Here is a 24033-nt window from a genome sequence, read left to right as displayed (position 1 = left end):
GTTTGCGGTTGTCTGCCATGGCATGACGCTTATATTCAAGCATGAGGGCCTTGTTTACCAGCTTGGAGAAGGTTCGGCAGTCACAGACAACAAGTTGATACAGCAGTGGTTGCTGAAGTCCTTCCATGAAGCATTCTATCTTGGCTGCCTCAGTGCTGACATCATCAAGTGCATACCTTGACAAGAGATTGAACTTCTGTAGGTACTCGTTGATAGAACCATTTCCTTGCTTCAGGCCTCAAAATTCCCGCTTCTTAATGGCCATAATCCGAGAAGGGAAATGGGTAGTGTGAAATCCTTGCTTGAAATCATCCTAGGTGATTACACGCTCGCCTTGCAAGAACTTGAATCCATCCCACCAAGCTCTGGTGGTGCCTCCGAGGAAGTGAGGGGCATAGAGATTCTTCTCACGGTCCTCATTGCAGTTGACCAATGCAAGTAGGTCCTCGATGGTGCTGATTGAGTAATTAGCATCCATAGGTTCAGCTATCTCAGTCAAGGTTGGGGGCGACCTCTTCATGAACTTTGACAGAGTGGAACGACCGGTGCCATTCCCGCTCTACTCTTGGTTACTCATGAGAACCCGAGCCATCGGTTGGATGGTGGCAGTGTTGGCCTTCTATTCCTCCTAGAGAACTTAGAGAAACTGATCCATGGCCATGTTCTTCGGTGGAGACGGTGGCAGGGGAAGATCGCCTTGTGACTGCTCCTGGTGACCTCCCGCTTGAGCAGACCCACCGACTGCTGGCTGCTGGCTAGAGTTGCTCGCGCCGAGGTTGCCAAAAGTACTCGTGCGACTAGTATTCACCATCCTAATTGGAGCATCCAAGTCAAACAACTGGAATAGACAAAAGAAATAGCAACAAGAGGGAATCGTGCGTAAGGGGGTTGGTACAGTAAAAGTGTGTCAAACAAGGTCGAAAGACTTATCACACAATATTAAGATAAGACAGGTCATGTAGTATCTTACATGTTGCCAACAGCAAAAGAGTGACTTACATCGAAACAGAAACAGTAAAACAAGAACAAGAACACATGGTTTCATATGAACCATTACACCGACTCGACTTTGCATGAGGGATACATAGTTTATCCTACCCTTGGGGTTCTTGGCCTCAAGTAGTGGAGTGCTTAGTCTCGTACTCACGCTCCTCTAGTTCTTCCTCCGGGTCATCCCCATCTATGTACCGTGAGATCTCCATCCAACTCTCGCCGACATCATCTTTCCCGAAAGGGAAGTGGCGAGTACCGGTTTGTCGGCCATCTCAGGAAGGATGTTGCAAAGGTGGATGAGCACCTTCCGCGCTGATGCCTCGGCTGCTAACACTAGAGTGTCCATCTATGGTCCTTCAAAGAAGTAGCTCGTTGGGGAGTCATTTTCCTTCATGTCCACATAAACCTAGTACTCTTTCTTGGTGGCATCGACCTAGTGCTCGTGGTAAGTGAAATAGGTGATGAGCGGAACCCACCCTTTTCCAGGCTGCCCTCATGGAGTGGGGGAAAGCCGGATGCTAAGAGGTCTTCTGGTATGATAGCCATCTACAAGGTTTAAGGGGAGGGTGTCCATAAAGAGTTTTGAAAATAGAGTGGAAGAGGCAAGAAGTGCAGAAACTCCTAAGTATAGATGTTAGGTACAGTTTTCGGAAAGGGGGTTCATCCTATCTCACGTCCAGCTAGCTAAGGCTTCCTACAGTCAGGATGGCTCTTATACCATCTCTGTGTGGACCCCATGTAACACCCTGATTTTTCAAACTTTTTATTTTCAAAATATTTTGGATTTCCATTTGCAAGTTGATGGATTTTCAAACCATTTCAACTAAGACGTGTTCTAAGCCCCTGATTTCTTGCCCCCAATCAACTCAAGATCTTTCACAACTTGCCAAAAACCTTTCTGAGATTTATTTGCAATATTTTATTTCTCCAAATAATTCTCTTTCTATTTTGGGAATTATGGTATCACTATGGGTTGTGAAGCAACCTATAGCTTGGATGAGCTTTAAGTCCCAAAACTTTTACAACATCTTCTCAATAGCATATGATTTCAAAATATTCGAAAATATTTCTTTTTCCAATGGAGAATTTTGGCCAAAATAATTATTTCTTTTCTGACTAGAATTGTCCCTTTGTGAAGCAACCCCATGATTCCTGTTTTATGAAATTCCCAATAAATTCCTGTAGTTAATAGGGATCATATATAGTTCCAATATGTAAAAACATCCAATGGTCCAATACAAATTTTGAGCAGGAAAACTCTGCTAAGTTTTTGCTAAAACTGAACCCTTGTTAATGAAGTGCTAGCTAGGAGTGCACAATGGAGCTATAAATTTTTGGGCATGTGTGCACTACAAAATGACACTTCCCCACCAAGTCTCACTTTTAGCAAAGCTCGCAATTGAGTGCTAGGAGCTCATTTGTGTTCTGGACCAGAAAGATGGTTTTCAAAGGAACTATATTCATTTGATCTTCAAACCTTGCCAAACTTTGCCAGCTTAGAGTCCTTTCTATGCTGATCCTCCCAGACATCCTATCTTACCCCAACCCAAACCCATTTCAGTTGTAGAACCACCCAAAGTTTGTAGAAAGGACCTGTTTGTGATGCTCCAAGACGCTGGCAAATGTGAGTGGTCGAGCAAGTACTGGAGAGTGACTAATCAGAGTCTGGTCGATGCAATGGACAAAGTTTCCAAGCCTGCATGGCACCGGGGTGGCTACAACCATGGCGACCATGGTGCTGGCATGCCACGGAGCACGCTCTGCGCAGCTCCAGTGACAGCCGAGCAACCCCGAGTCGTCAATCGTTGCCCCCTCCTTGATCTGAGCACCGACGGTGCCCTGGCAACCGCGTGGCACCTCTCGAAGTGCTGGGTCGCCAGAGAGTGCTGCCGCCGCTCCTGGCCAAGCTCTGCCACAGGACCAAGCTGACGGCTCCGTCCATTATGCTCGTCCGCAAGCTCTTAATGGCCAGGAGCTATCCCATCACCTCCCTGCCCTCCTTCGTCACCTCAGTGCGCTCCACACCGGCCAGCTCAGCCCCCCAACCATTGTGTTGGAGCATATCTTCACCGCTTCGGGAGAAATCGACCGATTTGAGGGAGTCCAGACCCCTCCGACCTCTCCACACCCCTCTTGCTTCTCCATTATTGACCTCCCGAAGAGCAAGCCAAGGCCTAGAGGCCCTCTGGCCTCGAACTTCACCGGACCTCCGCCGCCTGCAGCTCACCGTCGACAGCACCATCCACCCCCTCCAGAGCTCAATAGACCCCACCATCTGCTTCATGGTGTCCCACTAGTGCTCCGCGACTCCTTGCCTGAGTTCTTTCCCGCCGGAACGCACGTCTCCGATGACCACCCGAAGCCGTCGCCGTCGGAGAAGAAGGGGACGACGTCGTCTGTCCACCTCTCGCCAAGCTGCGGGTACGTGCGTGCTCCTCGTCGACCGCCTGTTCCATTCCACCCAATCCCAGGCGTCGCCACCGTCTTAGTCGCCGGCGACCAGCGCCGCAAGGCCGCCTCGCCTCTGTTCCCCTCCTCCCCCTCTCTGTTCTCGCGGCAGGCCCCACCTGCGAGTGGCTGTGGCCCACGGCTGAAGCGGTAAGTGGAGGCGCCCCTCCACTTTACGCCTTCGACGTGGCCCCTTGCCAGAATTTAATTTCTTTTGTAAATTCTAGATTCAAACAGAAACTTTGACCATTTAAATCTTTTTATTTACAAGTCCAAATCACTTGATTTTTTTGCATTGAGTTGGTATTGAGTTTCTCTACAATCTGGTAAATTTTGGTATTTTTCGCATACTCATAGAATTTCTGGTTAATAAAGAGGTATTAAATGCCTTTTCTTTTCTTTTGGCTCTTTCAAGTAAATTTCAGAGGGAAACTTTGGAGAACAGGAGTGTTTGAACATCCCCACTGATCAAGGCAAGCCATTATATCCATGTGGTGTAGTATTGCATAGCATAGCATACTTTCATGCATGATGATCAATCACTTGATATTAGAAAATTCTTAGTAAATTAATAATGATAAATATTCAATCATTGTCATAATTCTCCAAGTTGATAACAACTTAGTGGTTGACATACAGTCACCTGTCTGGGCTTTATCGTACAACCACATCTTGCTGATTTGGGACGACCGTGACTTGAGCTGTTCGCGTGATCGCTCTCACCGGTACCTCCGAAGAGGGAGGGTTATGCACGTGTGCTACCCTGATCAGGTAGGCGGTGATAACCCTGTGAGCCCAGTTGAGTTGTTAGGGCTCATCCCCGATTGGGACAGTTTAGTTTGGCCACGACGGTGGCAGGTGTCATGAGGACACAGGGCCACCCAGGGCAAGACTGCAGAGGAGAGTGGTTGCCGATGGTACGATGAGAGGGTCACGGTTCAGGGAAGTTTCGTTGGAGCAATGCTGGTCCACCCGAACGGGATCACGAGGTCAGTGCTCCAGAGTGTGGGTAAAGTGTGCAACCTCTAGAGAGTGTCAAATCTATTCGAATAGCCGAGTCCAAGATATTGGACAGCCCGACCAGACCTCAGTAGTTGGTCAACCCTGTTAATATTGTTAATGATGGAAGAACTCTTCGTATGGTTGAAGATGTTAGGCGAGTAATCTGGATGTCATGAGACAACCCAGTCCTGAGTAAGTTGATCCCTGATATAGTTGGTTATATGTTCAGTGTTGTTATGCTTTGTTTGCTGCATTACTTTGTTATTGTGAGCTCGTGAGTACATTCCAAGTACTCACCTAGCGTATCATGTCAGATGCAGGAGAAGCCATGGACGGAGGTCCCGATGGTTCGTACTAGGAAGTGTCCACAGCAGTGTCCCTGTGTGTGGAGTCGCCGCTATGTTTCACTATGCCGTAGAAGTACCCAGTAGTTTCGAGGCCCATGATGATGTCTCCTACATAATGTAGATACTGTTGCAGCACCGAGGGTGCCTTTGGCCTCGCTATTATTGTGAGCTATGTATGTGACGCTATTAAGAAAGTCGGCTCATTTCTGAATCAAGTTGTTGAATTTTTCCAGAAGACGTGATCTCTAGGCTGGAAACACTGGTAGTCCAGTTCTGCGAATCGGGGTGCCACACCCTAGCTCGGAAGTCGTGATCACCGAATGCACGTGTACACTGATCCCAGAGATCAATGCTCACTAAAAACACATAAGCTGAATAATGAGAGTTTTACATCCATGCATACTGTGTGATACAAATAGAGACCATTAAGGGCAAGTATTACATAGATAGGGCCTCAAAGGCCGACACACCGAACATATCTAGCAGCGGAATTCTTGAACGAAAGCATGAACCCATGGCATTTTCCTTAACCTACATGCATTCCGACTGGGAAGTGTCCAAGTTCGCGTGTTCGTCACCGACGGACTCTTCTCCAGGTTCCTACTCTTCCATGCCTGGCCAATTAAATAACCAATGGCAAGCAAATGAGTACATTGAATGTACTCGCAAGCAACCCATGATATGGAACAAGGCAATAATGAAGCATGATATAGCAGTAATAAGTATTTTGTGGAAAGCGGATTTTTCCATGGTGCAATGACATGATCTACTACTTATGCATGCATGCGTCAGAAGGTAAGTGATATCTATGTGAACAGGTTACAAATAGTAATATCAACTAGGGCTTAAGAACCCGTGTTCATCCATCATGCCATGTCATTTGACTTAGCTCAGGTATCATTTTCCTCTCATAACAACATTTCCCACACACGCACATTGTTTGATAAACACTGACGTAGCCCAAGAGATGTCATCGAACTGTCCACGAACGTGGACACGACTATTCAAATAGTTTTACACTCTACACATGTTGCACACTTTACCCACAAGAGTCGGGAAACTTCTGTGTCAAGCCACGACTCATGGTGTTTATCACACCCGAGGTAAGTACCCGAACATCACCTTTCCCATCATGATACTAGCAAAATAAAACACGCATTGCTAACCACTCCTCGTGATGCACATCAAACGTATGATCGACGCGGGCATGAAACGGCGTGCCTGGTGTGTGTGAAAACAGCCCATGGTCCCCTTTCTTGGCATGACCATGTCTCGAGAATGACCACGTCACTCCCGCCACTACTAATGCGGGCTCTTTACTAGTACCAACCATAGTAATCAGCAAAGCCCCGTCCCATAAGGGGTATCGTGGTCGTGCATGTATGGTTGGAGCAATGGTCGTGTCGGTGTTGCTAGGTTGACACCTATGGCAATCAACATGATACCCTTGTGATCGTAGGGCGGGGAAGAAGACGTTATGAGCGGAGCTAACGATTAACACCCGACAAGCCTTTTTACCCAGGTTCGGGCCGCTTACGCGTGAAACCCTACGTCATACTCGTCTGATCGTATTAAGGGTCTCGTTGTTCATTACAATGACTGATGATAATTGTCTTCTGGCCAATGTCCAAAGAGTCTCCTCCTTGTGAATGAGCTAAGGGCCTCCTTTTATAGGCAAAATGGTCACCTACAATGCTCGGTGGTAGGTTCACGAGAAGTTACACTGAACCTAGAGCGGTGCTTATCCATCTACCACCGTCAGGTGCATTAAATGCACGTCTTGTCCTTGTCAGCAATGTGCTGGTGAAGACATGTGTACAGGTGTTTCGACACCTGGACGCCGTGTTGGCGCTTGTGGAATGTGCTGGAACTTGGGGGGCGTTGGCACTGTGGCAAGGGCAGTTGCCCTCAAGTGCCTAGCCCGTCATCCCGGCAAGGGAGCTTGCCAGGGCCTTCGGTCTTCATTCCGACAAGAAAGCTTGTCGGGGGCTTCAGTTGTCGTCCCGGCAAAGGAGGTCTACCAAGGCCTCGTGCCTGGTGAGTTCATCACGCCCACTAAACGGACGTGGCCTTGGTTATCCTCCCAGCAAGGCAGGCTTGCCGGGGCCTCGATAATCTTGGGGGCGCATCTTGTCTGGACTCTGCGCCCGTGCACAAGTCTGGGGTCCTTTGCACCCGTGCACAAGTCTGGGGCACTAGGGACCCCAGTCTTTAGTGCACCGACAAGAGCCCCCGGGCCTGGGCAACACACGCGGAGCGTCGTTGGTCCAGGGCCAACGAGGTGCACGAGCCTTTGTGGTTGGATCTGCTGGCGGTGCCTTTCCCCACATCGCACATTGAACATGCGGAGTGGGGAGCTGTGCGCGCAGTGGTAGAGGTGTCCGCGAGCGTGGGGAACCGTTGGTAGAGCAGGCAAAGGGTCGGCCCGTGTCCCCATAAGAAAGGGGAAATGTAGCCCATTTTTCACGGTCCTTTGCCAATCTCAAACGCCGCCGTCGTCGCCACCCTCTGCTAGAGCTTCCCCACGCCTCCCTTTCCTCGTTGTGGTTCCTCTTCGGGCGACAACATCCATCCTCCACCGTCGTAATGTCGCCGAAGGCCTCTGGGGGAAACAGTGCTGCCTCAGAGAAGGATTTGGCAACGCCGCGGAAGAAGTACGCCTACTTCCCCAAGGGTTTAGATGCGGCCACTCTGAAGAGCCGCTACCAGATCATGTGGGCTGCCGAGACGAAGGCACATCCGACCACCGAGGTGCTCCCCGGGACGAGAAGTGGGGGGTGGACCAGTTCCCCTTCTTTGCCGATTATTTCTTCTACGGGCTTTGCCTGCCATACTCAGAGTTCTTCCCCGACCTCATGCACAGCTATGGCTTCCGCCTTCTCGACTTTACACCGAACGCAGGGATGTGCATGTCCATCTTCGCGCACCTTTGCGAGAACATCATCGGGATCACCCCCAACACATCTCTCTTCTGACACTACTTCACTCCTCGCATCTAGGTCGGGGAGGCCCTTTCGGGCTCCATCGCCTGGGTCCCAAGGACTGGGCGCAAGGAGGCGTACCTGGGAGGTACCCTTCGCGAGATGTGGGACGAGTGGCGGGGGAAGTAGTGCTGGATTGGTCAGGAGGGATATCTGCCCTGCTGCAAGCCCAACACCTCCAGGATGGGGTCCTGGGGAAAGGGCTGGAGCGATCTGTCCCCTGACGACGATAAGCTGACCATCGCTACAACCAGGATCCTGTGCCTTAGGGTCACGGCGTTGACGATGGAGATAGTGGCCACTGATTTCATCTGCACGTGCATCGCCCCCCTCCAGTATAGGGGAGGGAGGCCAGCTTCGGCCTTCGCGAACACGGCGGATATCATGCGGCTGTGTACGGGGGTGGACAACAATCTGACGGCCATGGAACTTGGAAACTTCTGCCAGAAGCTGTTCAGTTCTGAGCTGAAGATCGGTATGTCGCGGGGGGTCGTCACATTGTGCAACAGCTCGGCCCTGAGAAGCCTCACGGCGATGATGCCAGATTGCGATGCTCACCGCGTGGTCGCGACCTGGATGGAGCCTGCGACGGAGGTGGTGTCTTCTTTCTTCGATGGATTGTGGGAGGTCTCCATCCGGGAAGAAAAAGGCCTCGTCCGCGAAACCATCTCCGAGGAAGAAGCGCACATCGCCCGCCAGGTGGAGGAGCATACCCTCGCTCTCGGGGCTGGGGGTGTGGGCTCCCATGGCAGGGAAGAGACTAGCGGAGAGTCGCCACCAGAAACGAAGATCGCCGGGGGTTCCAGCAGTTCAGCTGTTGGGGTCCGTCCAGAAGAACGGACGCTTGCTTCCGGGGCGCAGGTGGATGAGGAGGGGACGGAGGAGTGCTTGGCCCGTCGGAAGCCCAAGCGAGTGCTCTGTCGCGTCGGTTCCAATATCCCGGTCGGGCAAGGTGTGCCTATCGCTCCCGCAAAACGTCCCCTTCGATGGCTGTCGTGGCGGTGGTGGATTATGATATCTTGATCTTGAGCTTGGAGGAGGAGGATGACGAGTAGGAGTTCTATCCTCCGTCTCCCCCTCACTCTTGCTTGCTTGTTGTTTTTCCTGACATGGTGTTGTCGCCCATTCGTAGGGAAACCCAGATGCTGGACCAAAGGTCGGCGAACAAGGCTAGGGCGTCTACGACCGACGAGCCATGGCGAGAGCGGACGCATCGGCTGGCGGGGTGCCTCTGGCAAGTCCCAAACGCACGGCCGAGGGTGATCCCTTGCTGGATGTAGAAGCATCGGCCTTTGGCGGACGCTCCAGAAGCTCCGCCGGCGCCTTCGGCCACTCTCGTGCCCAGCCCCCGGCAAAGCCCCCCAGCGTGCATCGCCTGAGCATGTGATGCTTGAGGACAAGCCCCTGGCAATGTACGTTGTCGGGGAGGGGACAACTACCATACACCAGCAGGAGGGCGGTGAGCGCCTACCCAGAAGCATCCGCAAGTTGGGTCTTGAATTTTCTTCTTGATTAACTTGTTTGATTTCGATCGTTCCTCTTCTCTTCCTGTCCCACAGATCCTTCTCCCATGAAGGAGATGGACATCGACTCCGTAGTTACGGAGGTCGCCCGTGAAGCGGTGGATGAAGAGGGGTCTGTTGCCATGGCGTGCAAGGCTGTCCACGAGGAGTGGGAGCATGAGCAGGATACTTCGGAGCCTGCAGAGGGGTCCGTTGAGGGGCCGGAGGCGTGCCCCGATGACTCTCCTCTTACCCGGGACTAGGAGACTGCCATGTGCGAAAAATCCCAGCCCGCTAGAGGAGAGGCAGGTGGCGGCCAGCCTCCCAGGTCCTAGGGTACCCCGACATGTTCGTCGTCCCACCGGGGGCGAGGCGATCGAAGATCTTGGTGGAGGGGGAGAGCGTCGATGCGAAGGTTTCCGCCGGCGTTGTTCGAAACGCCTCGGTGGGGCTGGACACCGGCTGCGGAAAGCTCAGCCAACAGAAGCTCTTCCTCTCCACGAGAGACCACGTCGGCCAGCTCCAAGCCTTGTACCGCCCCAGGAGGGAGAAGTTGGACTCCCGGGAGGCGGTCGTCAAGGCGGCGGAGGAGGCGTTTGAGAAGCGTTTCGAAGAAACACGGACTCACTTCGACGAGGACTACAAGGCGCTCAGCCAAGGAAGCCCGCCTCACCAACATCCGGATCGCCCTGGAAGACCCTGAGAAGGATCTCGCCGCTCGCGAGCATGCGCTCAGCGAGTGTCTACGCGCCAAGGACGAGCTGGTCAAGGGACTGGTGGTGCAACGCACACAGGACCTGGCAGACCGGTTTAAGAGCGATCTCGACGTCCATGCTTCGGAATACTCCGGCAAGCTCCAGGAAGACACCGACCGGGCGTCTGCTACCTTAGTCGCCAAGGATGGGATCACCTGGATGGTGAAAGAGTTCGAGGAAGATCTCAATGGCCTCTGCGACAAGATATCGGTGCTTTCCTCCGCGAGGGACAATGCCCTTGCCAGTTTGAAGGATGCAGAGGTTGCTGCGACTGACAAGGTCGCCCAGCTCCGTAGAGCCAACGCCTCCCTGGACGGCCTGCGGGCCAAATTGACTTCCATGGAGGATGCACTCAAGGTGGGAGTGGCCCGAGAGGACGATTTGACTCGGAGGCTTCAGGCCGCGGCAGAACAGCTCGACGACGCTTCCATCGACCACAACAAGTACGTGAAGGTCCTCAAGATGTGGACGGAGCGCCTTGTTAACGCCGCGTCCTCCATCGCCAATCAGCTGGCCACCATGGATCTCAAAGGCCCCGGCCATGCTCCTTCTCCGGGGGCCCCTCCGAGCGTCAATTTGGCCTTGTTCTTCGAGAGTCTGACCGACGCCTTAAAGCGTCTCTAGACCGACCAGGCGACGCGGTTGGCGAGCGAGGCCCGGCGGCTGTGCCGGAACGTCCTCCTCAAAGTGCTCATCAAGCTAGCGTACAGGAACCCCAATTTAAATCTCTGCATGGTACGCCTGCCGAAGGACGTGGACCCCAAGCCCTTCGAGGAGAAGGTTATGCCTATCGTTGACAGGATAGACAAGGTTAAGAGAGTGCATGGTCCGCGGTGGGACTAGCCCCCGTGCCCCTTGTTATTGTAATCTATGCTTTAAACATTGTTATTTGTAGTATACTTAGTGCTTCGTTTGAGAGAGAAGCGTTTCTCTTCCTCTATCGCCCCCTTCTCCCTTTCCTATTTTGCCGGGGGCTATCACTATCGGCGGGACGTCCAGCCCGTTTCCAGGTTTTGTCGTGGGTCGCCGAGCACGCCTGTTACAAGAGAGGTGTAACAGACAAGCCACCTCTGTTGTTGAGCGTGCTTCAAGGCGACCTCTAGGAGGCTCGTGATAGTGATCCCGAACACATAGGTTTTTCCATGTGAGAGAGTCGAGGGTCTTTAGAGAGGAGAGGAACGCACATACCCAATGGCTTAGTCAAAGTGTTTGTAACTTATCTACTGGCCGCGTTCACTTCTTTCGGCGTTGAATGGATTATCTTGGCGCTCACTACTGCCGTGGGCGTCCCCACTATCTCCTCCCCCGGCAAACCTGTATGCGGGGTTATTCCTTTCTTTCGAGGGAAAGAAGAAAAAGGGAAATTATCTGCCGGGACTATGGTCCCCTTGTTAGTCTGTGCGTTTCACAAAATCATAGATGCATGCATGTTTTCTATCATGAGAATCTATATGATAATGCAAAATGCTATGCTTTATTTGACTGCGCTCAGGGTCTTCGCATGGCTTTGTACAAAGTATTACATGCATCTTCGACAAGACATGTACAAAAAGGTGGTCGCCGGTCAACCCGGCAACCTCTCCCTACGGTAGAACTTTCGAAGATGCTCTATGTTCTAGGAGGTGGTCACCGGTAAGCCATCTTCGGTCTCTGGGCGGACAGCGCCGGGCCTGGTGACTTGTACTACCCGATATGGGCCTTCCCACTTTGGCGTCAACTTGTTTTGTATTCTTTGCCGACTGAACGTGCCGAAGAACAAGGTCACCTTCCTCAAAACTTCTGGCTCGTACCTTGCAGCTATGATAGCAACGCAAGGTTTGCCGGTAGCGAGATGCTCGCACAGCCGCCTGAATCTGGGTCTCCTTGAGGAGCACTGTGTCGTCTAGGTGCAATTGCTCTTGCTCAAGCTCATCATAAGCGAGCACCCGAGGTGATGCATAGATGAGTTCCGTGGGAAGAACTGCTTCCGCCCCGTAGACCAGGGAGAAGGGTGTTTGGCCGGTGGCTCGATTTGCCGTCGTTCTGATCGACCAAAAAACCGTCGGCAGTTTATCAATCCAGTGACTTCCATGCTCGCGTAACTTGTCAAAATTCCAGGTGTTAAGCCCACGCAATACATCGGCATTTTCTCTTTCCCCTTGACCGTTGCTCCTAGGGTGAGCGACAAAAGCGAAGCACATTTTGTTGCCGAGGTCCTGGGCGTATTGCATGAAGATGCGACTCATGAACGAGGTGCCATTGTCCATGATGACCCTGTTTGGGACGGCAAAGCGTCAGACTATCCCCTTGAAGAACTTTACGATCGATTGCGCTGTTACCTTTCTCGTTGGCTCCACTTCTGGCCACTTTGTGAACTTGTCGATTGCGACGTACAATTACTAAAAGCCCCCGGCGGCGTGGCCGAAGGGTCCCAGAATATCGATCCCCCAGACCGAAAATGTCCATGAGAGAGGGATTGTTTGGAGAGCTTGTGCTGGCTGATGAAGCTTTCGTGAATGGAACTGGCACGCTTCACACTTGGTTACCAGTGTAGTTGCATCCTGGAGGGCTGTGGACCAGAAGAAACCTTGCCGGAACGCCTTGCCGGCAAGGGCCCTCGACCCTATGTGGGATCCACATATTCCTCCGTGTATGTTGGCCAACACCTCCAGTCCCTCCTCTTGGGGAATGCATTTTAGCTTCACGCCATTCAGTCGCCTTCCGTAGAGGGCATCATCCACGAATTGGTACATGGTTGACTGGCGGGCCACTTTTTCTACTTCTTCGGGTTCCTCGGGAAATTCCCTAGTTTGGAGGTATCAAACTATGTGTTGCACCCATGTCGGAGCGTGAGGCTCGATGGCAAGGACTAACGACATTTCTTCTGCTGGGGTGGGACCCCCACGGCATGCCTTGCTCCTGGTCCGACAACTTCTTTCGTGGCAAGGTCGTTGTTGGGGCTCCTCGGCAGGTCTACTTGGAAGTGCTTGTCGAAGTTAATCTTCTTCCTTTTGTTCGGATTGGTTGATGGTGCCACGGAGGGTTGAGTCAGTCGTAGCACCAAAGTCCCTGTTCCACAGGAAGTTTAAGTGTTGTGCGCTTTGACAGGTCATTAGTGATGGTGTTTTCGGCACGAGGTACGTGCTCCATCTACAGACCGTCAAAATGTTCCTCCAACTTTCTCACCTCCTCAACGTAGGCTTCCATCAACAGGCTCTGATATTCTTTGTTGACCCGCCGAATGACCAGCTGGAAGTCACCTCTGATGATGAGCTTCCGAATTCCAAGACCTGTTGCAATCCTGAGGCCGACAAGCAACCCTTTATGATCTGCGGTGTTGTTGGTTGACTTCTCCCGGGGGAAATACATCTGTATCACATACTTGAGATGCTCTCTGGTGGGCGCGACTAGCAGCACGCCAGCCCCGGCGCCCTGGAGGGATAACGCTCCATCGAAGTATATGACCCATTCTCGATCCGATTCCTTGCCCGGGAGGGTTGATTCTGGTATTTCTTCGTATGGTGTGGGGGTCCATTCTACGATGAACTCCGCGAGGGCCCTGTTATGTATGGTCGACGTGCGCTCGAACTTGAGGCCGAAGCTGGACAATTCCAACGCCCAATCCACTATCCTACCAGTTGCGTCGGGGTTTCGCAGAACCCTTTGTAGCGGGAAGTGAGTGACGATGATGATCTCATATGCTTGGAAGTAGTAGCGCAACTTTTTGAGGCCATGAGGAGGCTGGAAAGCAACTTCTCCACTCCAGAATATCTTGTCCTAGCCTCTTGTAGGAGGGAGCTGACGAAATAGACAGGGCGTTGGACCAACTTCTTCCTTTGCTCAGGCTCGCCGATTGGCGAGGACTTCTCTTGGTTGCCCCCTGATTCCATAGGGGGCCCTTGTTCGCCGTCGTGTGCATCCTCTTTGAGTGGCGTCGCCTTTGCCGGGGTTTCATCACCTTCTTCCCTTTGTGCCACCGAGGCAGCACTGACCACCTGGTTGTTTGCCGCCAGATACAAGAGCAACGACTCCTGTGGTCTAGCGGCCACCTGAACAGGTGCGGAGGAGAGGTATTTCTTCAAATCTTGTGGAGCCACTTCCGCCTCAGGAGTCCACTTCATCGGTCCCTTCTTCTTCACGATTTTGAAGAAGGGTAGGGCACGCTCAACGGATTTGGAGATGAATCGGCTCAGGGCAGCTACATACCCGGCTAGGCGTCGCACACCCTTGACGCGCTTCGGTGCCTCAATCTGTTCGATGGCCTTGATCTTGTCGGTATTGGCTTCGATCCCTCTCTGAGACACGAAGAACCCTAGAAGCTTGCCAGACGGGACACTGAAGATGCATCTCTCGGGGTCGAGCTTGAGGTTGATTTTGCGCAGATTCGCAAATGTTCCTTCCTGGTCTTGCACAAGGGTTGATCTGTCCTTGGTTTTGACCACTATGTCATCCATATAGGCTTCCACATTTCTATGGAGTTGGGGTTCAAAACCGATTAGGAACACCCTTGCGAAGGTTGAGCCAGCGTTCTTCAACCCAAAAGGCATCCGCACAAAAGCAGTACATGCCACATGGGGTGATGAACGCGGTCCTTTCTTCATCTTCCTCGGCCATGAAGATCTGGTGATAACCTGAGTTGGCGTCGAGGAAGGGCAGTAGGTCACAGCCGGCAGTGGAGTCGACAATCTGGTTGATGCGCGGCAAGGGAAAGGGGTCCTTGGGACATGCCTTATTGATGTCGGTGAAGTCAATGCAGAGCCGCCACTTCCCGCTTGCCTTGCGCACAACGACCGGATTGGCCAACCATGTGGGATGGATGACTCCTCTGACTAGGCCTGCCGCCTCTAGCTTCTTGATCTCGTCGGCAATAAACTATTGCCGCTCTAGGGCTTGTTTTCTCACCTTCTGCTTGACCATTCTCGCGTGTGGACAGACAGCAAGGTGCTGCTCAATGACCTCCCTGGGAACGCCGAGAATATCTGATGGTTGTCAGGCAAACACATCAAGATTTTCCCGCAGGAAGGCGATGATCGCGCTTTCCATTTTGTTGTCGAGGGTGGAACTGATGGTGAAAGTTTCACCCAAACCGTCTTCCTTAGCTGGCAGCTTCTTAGTCTCAGGTGGAGCGACCCTGGACCTCTTGCTTCGCGTGGTGGAGCTCTCAGGCACGTCCTTGCTGGCAGCACAGCAGTCTAACGAGGTGCGCTTGCCGGGGTCAACGCGGGAGGTTGTCTCGCCGTCCTTCTTTTCTCCTGGGTTCTTCGTGGAGGCGGAAGCGGCCCTAGCGACTGGTGCCGCCACGGCCTCCTGGTAGAGGCGGTCCATGCATCGGTGCGGGTCCTTCTTGTCGACGTGGATGACGATGACGCCGACCAGGCCAGGCATCTTCAGGGTACCGTAGGCGTAGTGCGAGGCCGCCATGAATTTGGCTAACGCAGGGCGCCCGGGGATCCCATTGTACGCGAACGGGTTATCGGCAACGTCGAAGACGACCTTTTCCGTTCGGTAGTTCTGGTTGCTGCCAAAATTAACCGGCAATGTGATCTTTCCCTTGGGCTAGACCTTCCCGGGTTTGATCCCTTGGAACGCGCCTTTGTCCTCAAGGTCTTCTTCGAGGATCTACAACTTTTGGATCATATCGGGGGAAATGAGATTCAGGCCAGCCCTTCCGTCTACCAACATTTTCGTCACTCTGAGGTTGCGGATCGTCGATGATACCAACAACAGCAAGCGCCCGACCGCGGTGACGCGGTCTGGGTGGTCCTCAGAGTCGAAAATGATCGGTGTCTGCGACCATCTTAGGGGCTTGCGGGCACTGATGGAGGTCTCTGCCGCAATCACTACATGCGCCCACTTCTTGAGCTGGCGGTGGGAAGAACGCAGCAAGGCGCCACCTTAAAGGCACATCATGTCCGTTGCCCTCTAGAATTTGTGGTCGCTGGAGTCGTCGTCGGGGCAGTCTTCATCATTAACCTCCTCTGCCTTCTTCCAAAGTTGCGCGGGCCTTGCTTTCTTGCCCTTGAACTTGCCGGCGTGGATCCCTTGGGCGCCCTTCTTCCCACCCGACGCTTCGCCACCTTGCTAGGCCTTCTCCTTGTCGCGCCTTTGGTATTCGGCTCTCTGCTTCTCGGCAAGCTGTTCAACCTACCGACAGTGCTGGAGGTCATGGCCTTGGTGCGGTGGATCTTGCAGTACTGGGCGCCGGAGCCATCCGGTTTGTCGGCGGCGACCAAGGCCTGACAGGAGCCGCACTCGGCGGTATCCTTGCCGGAAGTCTCGGCTTTCGCCTTCTTGGCGGAGTCAGCATCGCTAGTCGCCTCGACGACAAACACTGTTTTGTTGTTTTGCTTCTTGTTATGCTGCTTTCCCCTCTTGGTGGGGACGTCAGCGTCTTCGTCTTTGGAGTCGGCTTCAACACCAACATTCTCATCGGGAAGCCTCCTTCCTTCTTCTGTACGCACGCATCTGTCCGCCATAGTGTAAAGCTTGGCGACATCACGGACTTTGTTCATCGCCAGCTCTTCGTCAAGTTCTGGTGGAACGCGCTGATGACACTAGTTGGGTGGATGTCCGGGATGTTGTCTTGGATGCGGCTAAACCTCTGGATGTACTTGTGCAGGGGTTCACCCTCCTTTTGGGGGATGATGTGCAAGTCGCTTTCTAGACCATGAGCTCAGTGGCCGCCTCTGAAGGTGCCAACAAAGTCCTGGCAATATTCCTTTCCAGGAGGAAATGGAGTTCTTGGGGAGGTGCATCAACCACGACCTGACATTGGGCTTGAGTACCAACGGGAAGTAGTTGGCAAGTATCTTCTAGTCTCGTCCACCGGCAGCCTGCACCACGATGGTGTAGATGTTGAGGAGCTCCAACGGCTGGGTCCTGCCATCGTACTTTTCCGGGATCTCCGGCTTGAAAGTACGGGAGCTGGGCAACTGGACCTACCATAATTCACGGGTAAACGCTGGACAACCACCTCGTAGGGTAAGTCCCCCGGGTACTGCGAAGCCGGCGTGCCAACGGCGGTCCCAACCCGCATATCTGATTGACGGTGCATCTCGCGCCATCGCTCGATGAGGGTGTGGGCATCTTCTATGCGTCGCTCGCAGAGAATGTCCTGCTGGTCGCGGCGGTGGCGGGGTCGGAAGACCCGGTCGAGTCATCAAAGACAATGACCCATTCCCACCGCCGTGGAGGAGAGTGCACGGTGGCCGTGGGTGCCCCTGTCTTCTCGGCACGGTCCCAAGCATGCTTGTTTGAGGGTCATTTTGACGTCCCCGCCTATTGCGGCTGGTCTCCATCGGCGAATGCGAGGAGGCTCTGGATGGTGGCCCTCCACTCCTTTTGCTTGTCCGCCGTTGGAGGGAAACCTAGGAGCAGTTAGGCCCGCTTCAGTGCCTCCACCGGTGCGGGTGGCGGGGAGATGTGCGAAGACCTTAAGGGGCTCTTACTTCTAACCATATTAGATGGACCTCCATGTTGGTCACGCGGTGGCTCTCTAGCCCGCGCCATAGCAGAGCGGGTGCACCCGCTCGGCATACCTCGAGAACAGGGTACAGGGGTCCCCTTAGGTGGGGGCGGATCACCGCCCTCCTGGGCGATCCGTCCTGCATGGCCTGAGAAGGCCGCGGCGTGTAAGCTTGCATGGGCGCCTTGAAAGGTGTTGGTGCGTCTTTGGACGTTGTCGCACCGTCGGTTTGTCGTACAGCCGTGGGCGACCCCACTCGCCTGGGTTTGCTCTCCAGAATGTTGCAGAAGTTCTGGGACTCCGCCTTCTTGTCCTGCACCCATACCTTCTCCTACCCCCGCCGGGGGCAGAGGACTGGGTACGGGAGCGTTGGTCGTTGGAGCGCCCCTCCTCTTGGGGGCCATGGCGATGAAGCAGAGGTGGTGCGCTGATGGCTAGGACAGATTAATGCAACCTCCCCCCCTACCTGGCGTGCCAAAGATGTCGGCGTTGCTAGGTCGACACATATGGGAATCAACGTGATACCCTTGTGATCGTAGGGCGGCGAAAGACGACGTTAAGAGTGGAGCTAACGATCAATGCTCGACAAGTCTTTTTACCCAGGTTCGGACCACATACCCGTAAAACCCTACGTCCTGCTCGTCTGATTGGATTAAGCGTTTTGTTGTTCGTTACAATGACTGCTGATAACCGTCTTCTGGCCAATGTACAAAGAGTCTCCTCCTTGTGAATGAGCTAAGGGCTTCCTTTTATAGGCATAGGGGTCATCTACAGTGCTCAGTGGTATGTTCACGAGAAGTTACAGTGAACCTAGAGCAGTGCTTATCTATCTACCGCTGTCAGGTGCATTAAATGCACGTCTTGTCCTTGTCAGCAACGTGGTGGTGAAGACATGTGTCCAGGCCTTCCAACACCTAGACGCTGCACTGGCGCATGCGGAATGCGCTGGAACTTGGGCGGAGGTGGCACTGTGGCAAGGGCGGTTGCCCTCCAGTACCTAGCCCGTCATCCCGGCAAGGGAGCTTACTCTGCCATTCCCTGCCGTGAGGGGCCCGTTGCGCCCGTGCAAAAGTCTGGGGCACTAGCGACCCCAGTCTTTAGTGCACTGACAGGTCGCAACTTAAACTAATCCGATTTTGAAAACCATACAGTCACAAGACTCGGTACACCACTTCTTTCCAACTGGATACCTAGATCACTCCATCTACCTCGAGCATTAGTGGCACCCAACAGGGTTTTTGTAGAAACTTTCAAATCACTTTCCTTTATCTCCACGATGCATGTTCCAATCCCATGAGTAGCACTAATAGGAACCTAACTACATCCCACCCGCACAACCCTCATAGGTAGGTAGGATTATGCCCAAGTGCAAGTGTCAACGAGGGGCTATCGAAAACATTACACTGAGGAAGTTACCGATTAAACATGATTGTATGCATAGGAACGAATTTCTAAAGGTGACATGCATGAAAATAATCTCTTAGACATGGTCAAGGAGCTGCTTGCCTAACTCACAAAGTCTCCGAGGTCTACAAAGTCTGCTATTCCAAGTCCCTCAAAAGTTGTGTTGAGTTGTGGTTCAAATGAGACTTGATACAAAAAACCCAGTTAGCAAAATCATTCTTAACAAGCTTTGGTGGATGACCTAGATTAACAATATGCGGTGGGTGGACCCGTCCTCCATAGACCATGGGAGGAGGAACAAAGGCAAAAGGCATTTTATCCTTTTCACTACTAACATTTTCCTTTTCAGAAATGCCCCCTGAATCGGAAGTTGTGTGGGCTACCAACAACGGGTCGGTGGGTGGTTTGTAAATATCAAGGAAATCATTAAGCATGTTTTTAACTTCAATAGCCATTCAGGATTTAAATGTGGATATGACCTCATTTAATTCCAGCGGGCGACCGAGTTTGAAGTAGCTTCCTCGGGCACCTCCTCAACTCGTTACCCATTGACAACCATACTCTTTGGGTGGTGAAACCCTTAATAAAGAGACGAGGCTCTGATACCAATTGAAAGGATCGATATGGTTTACTAGAGGGGGTTGAATAGGGAACTAACAAATTTGAAGCTTTTCTTTAAACAAATTAGATTTTGCAACAAATAGGTTGTCTAGATATGCAACTAGGTGAGCAACCTATAGGATGCTAACAACAACAATAATAAGAAATAAGTAAATACAAGTAAAGGTAAGAAATAAGCACACATGGAACCAATGAAGACGAGGATGTGTTCCCGAAGTTCCTTCCCTTTGAGGGCAAGTACGTCTCCGTTGGAGCGATGTGGAGGCACAAGGCTCCCCAATATGCCACTAAGGCCACCGTATTCTCCTCACACCCTCACACAATGGGAATTGTCATGATTCCACTAAGTGGTGCCCTTGAAGGTGGCGACTGGACATTTACAACAAGGTTGGGGTTCTCTCAACAACTCAATTGGAGGATCCCAACAAAACCATGGAGCTTCACCACAATTGAATGTGGCTCCGAGGTGACCTCTTTCGTCTAGGGTGCTCAAACACCCAAGAGTAACAAAATCCACACAAGAAACTGGGGTAATCAATTTTCCTTTGGTGGAAGTGTAGATCTAGGTATCCTCCTTCAATCCCTAGAAATTCAACAATTTTGGGTGGCCAGGGAGAGAGATCGGGCAAGAAAGCTTTAGTGCATCAATGGTGGAGAGAGAGATCTAAGCTATAAGGGAGAGGAAGAAGAAAGCCCTCCTTATATGACCCCCCATATTACTAACCATTACAGACTTTTTACACTAGACGGTACAACCGGTTGCTAGGATGGCACAACAGGTGTTCCTGTTTTAGCAGAACAATTGGTCAACCACCGCCCTACAACCGGGCCAAAACAGAAAGTTGGCCCCGAGGTTTCACTAGCCACGGCAGCTGGGCGTGGCTAAGTCCCAAGCGGTACAACCGCTTGGAACACCTGTAGTACTGGCTATAATTAATGTAGCGGTACAAACGGGCCACCACCACCCGACAACCGCAGTGAAATAGAGCCCAGGTGTTGAGCGGTACAACCTTCCATAACAGCGGTACAACCAGTCCGTTAGAAAACCAGGGGCCTCTCTCTTAATGATGCGATGGAACGAGATGGGTGCAAATGTGTGAGAGAAGAATTGGTTTACCCTAGACTTCCAATGTGGATTCCCTCCTAATAGTACGGGATCCCTACGACCAAAGAGAATAAACACGTAGGGAACACGTCTTCGATCGTTTCCGTTTGGAGAGAACACCTAACCATCTTGTGTCTAACATATGATACATGCATACTTGACACCCTGTTAGATAACATAGCCAGTTGTCATCATCACCAAAACACTTTAGCTGGAGAATGCCCTTACAGTCGGAATATCAACAGGCAAAAATAAGCACTCAACCAAAAACAGAGAAGATCATCTACTCAGAAAATGTCACACTATTTTTGTAAAATACTAGGGTGAGCATAGGTACTGGAAAATTTGTTTGATTTTATTTTTGGAGTGTAAAAATTTGTAAAAATCATTTTATTAGAGTGCTAAAATGCCCTAAACAAGGTTTTAAAATAACATATTGCATGCAACCTATTGTAAAAATTACATAAGTGGCATCATAAAATACTACACAATACTACAAGATTTTAGGTGAAGGAATATTTGAATTTGGACAAATATTTGAACTTAGAGATTTTGAAATATTCGGGAAAAAGAATAAAAGGAAAGGCCACTGTTTCCTATGGGCCAAACCGGCTCGGCAGAGCCAACCCCAAGGGGAACCATCCTACGATAACCCGCGCTATACTCCTCCAACCGACACAGCGGACGCGCGGCGTGCTCGTTCAAACGTGACAGCTAGGCTGCACGAGTCAACGTATGAGGGAGGGGACATGTGGATGACAGGAGGGACTTGCCGGAGTGGTCTTGGACATCCAGAAAGGAGTGGGGGAGAGCTCATCGGCAAGGAGATGGGGCACGGCTGGGCTCGGTAATGATGTGAATGATACCAGCATCGTCCCACCATTCGGTTGGTGGTGGTGGGAGGAGCTGAGGTACAGGGAGGCTGGTCGTTAGGTTCGATTCCTGCAGCAAAAGGGCATATGAAAGGAGGAGGAGTACCAGGAGGTTGCCACGGTTCCATAGGGAACGAAAGGAGGGCCGGAGCGGCCCTGTACCCAAGGTTTGCCAGAGTCCCGATGCGGCATATCTTGACCTCGATCTTGAGCTTGGGAGCCTCTGGCGAGGAGTGGGAGGTCTATGGGCTCGATTACGAGTAGCAAGTGGTCGCAGGGATGGAGAAGGAGGCCTGGGCTGGCGCTTTATAGCTGGGTCATGGTCCACCAAGAGCTCGTGCTCTGGCGGGACCATGGCTACTATGAGGGGAAGAGGGGGGTTGGGGACGCATCTGGTGTCTTTGTGGATGCCGTCTAGGGTCGGGAAGAGGATAAGGAGGAGCGGAGGCAGGCCCTTCGCTTGCCACAAACACGGGCGTAATAAGTTGATGCATATTCAAAAAGTACGATCCAATTCCCTTACTTGCACAAAGTGGTGCTTGACATTTGTATTAATGTGGCGAAGTTGGAGGCATGCTATGCTAATATAATAAGATGGATAGGGGTAAAACAATCTTTGAGGATCGCATACTTTGAAAGATTAATGATCTTGCTGCTTATACCTATAAGCATTAGTGTGTTAAGATTTGTTAATTCATTGTTTCTTAATGAGCATACGTGCATAAGGTTACATTATGGATAGCATGTCACATCAAAAATGCTATTTTTATCATTTACCTACTCGAGGAAGAGCAGGAATTAAGCTTGGGGTGCTTGATACGTCTCCGACGTATCTATATTTTTTTATTGTTCCATGTTGATATATTACCATTTTAGAATACTTTTGGGGTATTCATTTACCAATTTATATAATTTTTGTGCAGTAATCTATTGACCCAGTGAAAAGTACCATTTGCTATTTTCTGCATGTTTTTCACTTTTCAGGTTTTCCATACTAAACAAGCCCAATTGACCTGATACTTTTTGGTGATTTTTTTTCTGCACAAAAAATACTAAGAATTATTGGAAGAAGGATGGAGGCCGCACAAGGGGCCCACAAAGCAAATAGGGTATGGCCTGGGGTTGTGCCATGATTGCTCGTGGCTCCGTTGTGGCCCTCCTGACTCCGTCTTGTGGCTTATAAATTCCCTTTTACCTTGGAAACACCAAAAGGAGTTCCGAAACACTTTTTACGCTGCCCCAATTCTTTGTTCCCATGGCAGGCTATCCGGTGCTCCATTTCGGGACACTGCCGGTGGGGGGATCGATTACGGAGGGCCTCTTCATCAATCTTCATGCCCTCACGATGATGTGTGGGTAGTTCACCACAGACCTATGTGTCCATGGCTAGTACCTTGATGGCAATCTCTCTCTCTTGATCTTCAATACAATGATCATCGTATCTTCAGTTTGATCCACATGATGTAATTCCGATGAGTTGTGGGTTTATGTTTAGATTATTCATGATAAATATTTGAGTATCCTCTAAATACTTATATTATTGTTATGTGCATGATTATGATAGGTTCATAATTCCCTCTGATCTATTGAACTAGTTTGGCAAACTAGATTGATATTTCTTCAGTGAGAGAGGTGCGTTGTAGTAGGTTCAACCTAGCGAATTTCTATATCCTAGTGACAGAATGGGACATGATGTGTCTTTGTGTTGCTGCTACTAAGGATAAAATGATGGGCTTTATTCATATTGCTTGAGTTTACTTTGTCTACATCATGTCATTGATCTCCATGCATTACTCTGTTTTACTTAATACTCTAGATGCATGTTGGATATCACTCGATGAGGGAAGTAATAGTAGTAGGTGTAGGCAAGAGTCGGCCTATTTGTTTAGGGACGTGATGCCTATATACACATGATCATTGCCGTGAATATCGCATAATTATCTGCTTTTCTGTCAATTTCCCAATAGTAATTTGTTTACCCACCGTATGCAATTTTTCATGAGAGATCTGTTAGGGAAGATTATGGCCCCCGGGTCTATTCACAACATATTGATAAAACCTTCAATATCTTGTTGTCATTTACTTGTTTATTATCTTTCTATCTACAATTATCTACACACCTTACTCGCTTGCAAATAACAAGAGCAAGAGGATTGACGAACCTCTTGCCCGATTTGGGTGCAAGTTATTTGTTCTTTTGTGTGCAGCCACTGAAGAGGTTTGTGGTTGATATTCCCATTGGTTCGATAAATCTTGGTTTCATAACTGAGGGAATACTTACCCACATTGTGCTGCGATAACCCATTCCTCTTCACAGAAAACCCAAAGCTGATCACGAGTATCGAGTCCATGCAATCATAGAAGACTATATGATAATTGAGTATGTGGAGCTCTTACATAGTCTTTGCTTAAAATAGGATGCATTGAAATTGTTTGATGACTAAGAACATAGGTTGTTAATTTTCAAGAGAATGTATTGTTGGAACCATAACATGTGAATTGATTGCTACTCCATCATGATAAGTTTTATGGAGATATAGTTGTTGGTTATGATGCCAG

Source organism: Hordeum vulgare, chromosome 4H (genome assembly GCF_904849725.1).
Source record: "Hordeum vulgare subsp. vulgare chromosome 4H, MorexV3_pseudomolecules_assembly, whole genome shotgun sequence".
Lineage (NCBI taxonomy): Eukaryota > Viridiplantae > Streptophyta > Magnoliopsida > Poales > Poaceae > Hordeum > Hordeum vulgare.
Note: the sequence above shows the minus strand (reverse complement) of the source record.